The sequence below is a fragment of the Ursus maritimus genome, unplaced genomic scaffold (assembly GCF_017311325.1).
Source record: "Ursus maritimus isolate PB19 unplaced genomic scaffold, ASM1731132v1 scaffold_22, whole genome shotgun sequence".
In the NCBI taxonomy this organism is placed as follows: domain Eukaryota; kingdom Metazoa; phylum Chordata; class Mammalia; order Carnivora; family Ursidae; genus Ursus; species Ursus maritimus.
Window position 1 is genome coordinate 24,670,094 of NW_024424675.1, and position 6,840 is coordinate 24,676,933.

Sequence of the window (6,840 nt, forward strand, 5' to 3'; positions counted from 1 at the left end):
CCCCCCCCCCCCGCCCTCCACAAAGAACTGTCCCGGCTCTGACAGCCAGAGCTCGGACCCCACACCCTCTGGGTCCTGCCTGCCTTGGGGTCCTGAAGACGAACAGCCTAACCAAACTCCAGTCCTAGCCTCCAGCCTCACGGACCCTGACCCCAGTTCCATTTGGACTCAGTGTCCCTTCTCGACCCCCGGCCACGACCCCACGGTCGGCTCCCGCCAGTTCCTCGGGCCTGGAGCGCCACCCAGTGCAGACCCCGGCCGGCCCTGCACTCCCTCAGCGCCCCAGACCCCGCGTCTCGCACCCTCCCCAACCCCGGCCGGCCCCCGCTCCCTCCAGCACCCCCGCCCTCAGGCTCGGGGCCCGCTCCCCAACATGGCGACGGGGACACGAGCGCGGCGGGCGGGGCGGCTCCGGGCCGGGCCCGCACAGGAGCCGTGTTCCACTGCCGGCCGGCGCCATTTTCCCGCGCCCGACCCGGGCGGCGCCTCCTTCCCGCGGAGCCAGCAGAGCCGGGACCCCACATGCCCGGCTGGCCCATCCCTTACGGGCCCGCGTCGCCGTCACCTCACCTGAGCGCGGCCCCAGCCCTCCCGGGCGGGCCTCGGAGCAGCGGCCCGGGCCGTGCGTGCCCGCCGCCCTCCGTGTGTCCGTCAGTCTGTCCTCGCGTGCGTCCGTCTGTCTGGCCGTCGGCGCCCGGCCGCCCGCAGCCCGACCCGGCAGGGCCTCAGGGAGCCGGCGGGGAGGGGGATGGGCCGGACCGGCCCGGGAGGGAGGGGGAGGGAGGGAGAGAGGGTGGGAGCGCGGGAGGGGGCGGGGCGGGAGGGGGCGGGCCCTGATCACGTGGCCAAACGTCTCTGAGAGCGCGAGGCGGAGCGTGCGCCCGCTCATCTGGGTACAGAGCTTAGTGTCCGGTTTGGGAGAGTCTCTTGTCTCCTGGAGCTGTAATACCATTAGTGGCTCTTGGCTCCCCTTCAGAGTCAGTGCACAGCCCTATAGTAGGGCTCTGACCGAGTGTCCTTGAGCAAGTCAGCTCTCCAAGACTCTGTTAACGATCTGAAATATGGGGATAACAATAGTGCTTGCAAAGGGGAAACGAGGGAAGACGTGGAAAGCACTGGGCACAGTGCCTGACACATAGTGTCTAATAACATTAATGGTGATAAAGATAACCTGTAGACGTTATTATTATTTGCCTGTAAGTCCCTCTCTACTTTTTCCTATCACCATCCTAGCAAGCTCCATAGGTGCAAGGGAATGTGGCGCCTCCCCTTTCCCCAAATGTAGGGAGGCCTCCCAGCACTGGAATTGATGTGTTATACAGGCCTGAATTCAGAACTGGCTTTCACTCTTGATAGCTATGTGACTTTCTTTGCCTCTGAACCTCAGCTTCCTCATCTGTAAAATGGGAGTTGAGTCTGTCATGAGCATCACAGAAGACAGAAGATGAGCCTGTGTATTGTAAACGGATTGCATGTTGGTCAGGCATACTAGTCTCGTTTAAGGAAAGGAGTCTGGAGTCCTTTCATTCCATTGAGCACACATGGTGTGCTTGGACTGGTGCAGTAGTGATCTAAGGCTTTTCACATCCTCCCTGGCTCCCCTTCAATCTTTTCTCCACCCTGCTGTCAGAGTAATGTTTCTAAGTCAGAAATTTTATCGTGTCTCTCCCCTATTTCAAAGTGTTTAATGGTCCATATTGCTCTTAAGATACAGGTCAAATAGATGTCTTGCTGTTGCCCTTGCCACATCTCCAGACTTATCTTAGGGCCCTCTACTTCTCTTTCTGTGCTGTAGTTACAGTGATCTTCTTCACACATTGTACTTTCTCCCTTCTCAGGACCCTTGAACATGCTGATCCTGCTGCCTGAAATGCTTTCCCTACTTAGATAACTCATCAGCCTTCAGATCCCAGCTCAGACATCACTACCTCAAGGACTTGGTCCCTGACCATTCCCCAGAGAGTTCTCTTACTTGTCCTCAATAGGACATACTAGGTTGTTTATTCCTTTTCTTCACCACTAGACTGTGGACTCCAAAAGGAGGGAGACATTATCCATCTTGCTTGCCATCGTTTCCTCAGCATATAGCACAGTGTCTGGCACAGAGGAGTGCTCAATAAGTATTTGTTGTGTTTGTGAATCCTGTACACTGTACTAGGTGATGGGCCCCAGAGGGCAAAGAAAAATAAAGAGGGCCACAAGGAGGCATCTCAGGTCCTTGAGCCTATGAAATTAACACCAAAAGGTCTTATAAGATCCTGGGGGGAAATTTTTTAAAGCTTTTTCTTTTAACTTTTAAAGAGTGAGGTATAATTTACATACAGCAAAATGCAAACATCTGAAGTATATGCATAATAAATTTTTACCTGTGTTCTTGTGTTGCCACCACCCTGATCAGGTTATAGAACTATTAATCCAGAAAGTTCCCTTTTATCTCCTCTTATATGTCCCCTCCCCATTAATACTTGCTCTCCCAGAGGCATGACTATTTTGACTTCTAGCACCTTAGATCAAGTTTGACAATTCTTGAACTTCATATAAACATATACACATATCTTCTTTTATGGTAGCCTAGAAATCTGACATAGCCAAAGAGTGACTCTTTGGATAATGATAAAATTAGTTACTTGATTAATGAATTAATCTGAAAGACTGAATGAGAAACTGGTTAAACAAAGTTCCTGCCAGAAGCCAGCCCAGAGACTGAGATGACATCATCCACAAGCCTCCAAGTCTCACAAAAATTTCTAGGGGTAAGAAAGCTCTGAAAGATTCTAGAAACTCAACATCAACAAAAATCCTATTTAATAATGGGCCAAGGACTTGAATAGACATTTCTCCAAAGAAGACATACAAATGGCCTGTAAGCACATGAAAAGACGTTCCATATCTCTAGTCATTAGGGCAAAGCAAATCAAAACCACCTGAGACCATTTTACACCCATTAGGATGGCCATTATAAAAGAAAACACACACACACACAAACCAGAAAATTTCAAGTGTTGGTGAGGATATGGAGAAATTGGAACAATTATGCTTTGCTGGTATGAATGTAAATGATGCAGCAGCTGTGGAAAACAATTTGGAGGTTCCTCAAAAGTTAAACATAGAATTACCATTGATTCAGCAATTCCACTTCTGAATATTCCCTCCCAAAAAAGTAGAAGCAGGGACCTGAGCAGATGTCATACACTCATGTTCATAGCAGCATTATTCACCAGATCCAAAATGTAGAAGCAACCCAAATGTCTATCAGATGAATGATAAACAAAATGTGGTTTATGGGGCACCTGGGTGACTCAGTCCTTAAGCATCTGCCTTCGGCTCAGGTCATGATCCCAGAGTCCTGGGATCGAGCCCCGCATTGGGCTCCCTGCTCAGCGGGAAGCCTGCTTCTCCCTCTCCCGCCCACCCTGCTTGCATTCCCTCTCTCTCTGTCTCTCTGTCAAATAAATAAATAAAATCTTTTTTAAAAATATGGTCTATACAACATACAATGGAATATCATTCAGCCTTAAAAAGGAAGGAAATTTTGACACATGCTACAACAAAGATGAACCTTGAAGACTTTTGCTAGGTGAAATAAACCAGTCACAAAAGGAAAAATATTATGTGATTCCTCTTATAGGAGGTTTCTAGATAGTCAAATTCATAGAGTCAGAAAGTAGAATACTGTAGAACTGAAAGAATAGAATAGAAAGTAGAAATGCCATGGGCTAGCCGGAAGGGGAAATGGAGAGTTACTGTTTAATGGGTATAGAGTTTCAGTTGGGGAAGATGAAAGAGTTCTGGAGATGGGTGTTAGTGATAGTTGCACAGAAATGAACGTACCTAATGCCACAGGGCTGTACACTTAAAAATAGTTAAAATGGTGAAATTAATTCTATATTTTACCACAATTAAAAAAAAAACATGCCAGAACGTGAACCACTATCTTCATTTTTACCTTTTATCCATGTCCTTAAACTGAGGGTCATAAGTTTTCCTGGGATTAGCGAGGATGCTGGGAGGTAGGATCTAGGGACCCACTTGGGCACCTACACTTTCTGTAGGTGAAAATAGCAGAAGCAGAAGCAACATAAATATTTATTGTCTACAGGAAGTCAGCAAAAGGACAGAAACAGGCCATAAACTGGCACTAAATATAGCCTAGTGATCACAAGTTTGGGCTCTGAAACCAAAATACCCAAATTCAGATTCTAGTTCTGCCATTTATTAGTTATGTGACCTTGGGAAAAATTCAACCCTCTTGCTATACAGATGAGGAAACTGGAACCAAAAGGAGAAAAATGATTTTCCAACAGGGTCCAAAGTATTTCCCCCTTTGTTTGTTTTAAGATTTTATTTATTTGTCAGAGTGAGAGAGAGAGCACGAGGAAGGACAGCAGCAGAGGCAGAAGGAGAAGCAGGCTCCTTGCTGAGCAAGAAGCCCAGTGCGGGACTCAATCCCAGAACTCTAGGGATCATGACCTGAGCCAAAGGCAGACTCTTAACCAACTGAGCCACCCAGGCATCCCCTTTCGTTTGTTGCTTAAAGCTTACATGGTTTTTATTTTGTGTCCCTAATAGACTGTAAGCTCCCCCAAAGAAGGTTTTTTGGTAATATCATCACTTGTAATAGAAATGAACTTTTTCGTGCTTCAGTTGACTCATCTGTAAGATGCAGATAATAAGGGCACCTTATATAATAAGGGTAGAGGATTAAATGAATTAGTGATATAAAACGTTATAGAAGAGTACCTAGCACTTATGATGGCTTCAGCAATGCCAGATTCACAGAGGCCTCCTAAGAGAGTATAAAGCTATTTCACAGAATGTTTTGAGCAAAAAAAGCAGTCCTAAGACAACCAGGATTGTTCTGGATTCAGACTTGGGTAAAGAAAAAGCAAATCATTTGTTCTTTGACATAAACAAATTGATTAGCATTTATTGAAGTTTTGCTTTCACATGTTAGTCCAAATGAGCTCAAGCTTTTGCAGTGAATACTTTGACCATGTCTTTAAGAACAACATCAAACAGGAATAAAAAGAAAGAACAAAACCATCTAGAGAGTGTCAACGTTCTCCTGTCTACGGGGTTCGTCACAAACGTGCCAAACAAGTTTACCACATTTAGTTGGACAAGTTGTGTCTTGCAAGTGGACATCACCTCTAAGTGGGTACTACTATTCACTGTAATTTATAACTTTATTGTGATTATTTCCCAGTAGATGGCAGTAAAGTGCCTTGTTATAAAATCAGCTCAAGGGCGCCTGGGTGGTGCAGTCGTTGGGCGTCTGCCTTTGGCTCAGGGCATGATCCCGGCGTTCCAGGATCGAGTCCCACATCGGGCTCCTCCTCTGGGAGCCTGCTTCTTCCTCTCCCACTCCCCTGCTGTGTTCCCTCTCTTGCTGGCTGTCTCTCTGTCACATAAATAAATAAAATCTTTAAAATAAATAAATAAATAAATAAATAAATAAATAAATAAATAAATAAATAAATAAATAAATAAATAAATAAATAAATAAATAAATAAATAAAATCAGCTCAACAATTTCAGACAACAGGAAATACAGGTGCCTTGAAGAGGAGTCACTTCTACTTTGCATAAAGGCTTGATATGGGCAAGCAATAGCTCTTAGGAAATAAAGATTGAAAAATAGAAATAGAGTGATAACTACAGAATCGAAAAGAAGTGACAAAAAAAAAAAAGAAGAAGAACTATTCTTAGGACTTAACTTGTTTTCGGGCACCTGGGTGGCTCAGTTGGTTAAGCAGCTGCCTTTGGCTCAGGTCATGATCCCAGGATCCTGGAATCGAGCCCCACATTGGGCTCCCTGCTCAGCGGGGAGCCTGCTTCTCCTTTCCCTCTACCCCTCCTTCCTGCGCTCTCTCTCTCAAATAAATAAAATCTTTAAAAAAAAAACACCTGTTTTCAAAAATACTCTGAAATTTTAAAACTTATTAGAGTATAACACAAAGACATAAAGATACACAAGTCCTAAGTGTTAATTCCTGATGAATTTTCAGAAAGTATACAACACTTATCTATGCAACACCTAAATTGAGAAATAGAACATTGCCAGCTTCACAAATGCCCCTTAGTGCTCCCTTTCCAGTCGTTACTCATACCCCTGAAGGTAAACAGTATCCTGACTTCTAACTCCATAGATTAGGCATGTCAGATGTTAAACTTTATATAAATGGAACCATAGAGAGTGTACTCTTTTGAGTCTGGCTTCTTTCGCTTAATTTTATGTTTTTGGGATTCATCTATATTGTTAACATATAGTTGTAGTTTGTCCTTTTCATTGCTGCATAACATTCTCTTAATTGAATATATCACAATTTATCCATTCTCTTGTTGGTGATTTTCCACTTTGGGTCAATTTTTTAAAGTGCTACCATGAATATTCTTGTACGTCTTTGGATGAACATATGTACAATTTTCTGCTGGATACGTATATACCTAGGACCAGGATTTCTGGGTCATAGAATTTGCATGTGTTCAGCTCCAGTGGATATTGCCAAATCCTGTCTTTTAAAAACTGCTTTATTGGGGCGCCTGGGTGGCACAGCGGTTGGGCGTCTGCCTTCGGCTCAGGGCGTGATCCCAACGTTGTGGGATCGAGCCCCACATCGGGCTCCTCCGCTGTGAGCCTGCTTCTTCCTCTCCCACTCCCCCTGCTTGTGTTCCCTCTCTCGCTGGCTGTCTCTCTCTCTGTCGAATAAATAAATAAAATCTTAAAAAAAAAAACTGCTTTATTGAGGTAGAATTCACATACCAAACAATCCAGTCATTTAAAGCACACAATTCAATGCTTTCTAGTACAATCACAGGTGCAACCATAATCACAGTCAA

At 45.0% G+C, this 6,840-nt stretch overlaps 1 protein-coding gene across 6 annotated transcripts in view; it reads right to left on the minus strand.

Annotated features, from left to right (window-relative positions):
* The window catches only part of NCOA6 (nuclear receptor coactivator 6), a 97,523-nt gene extending 96,769 nt beyond the window's left edge, over positions 1-754 (minus strand). For 5 of the 6 annotated variants that reach the window (XM_040638211.1, XM_040638210.1, XM_040638212.1 and 2 more), the window contains exon 1: positions 571-753. The gene's annotated coding sequence lies outside the window, so the exon portion shown is untranslated. Of the gene's footprint in view, positions 1-570 lie in introns of all 6 variants that reach the window. The other variant, XM_040638209.1, reaches the window with a different exon arrangement.
* Positions 755-6,840: the final 6,086 nt, after the last annotated feature.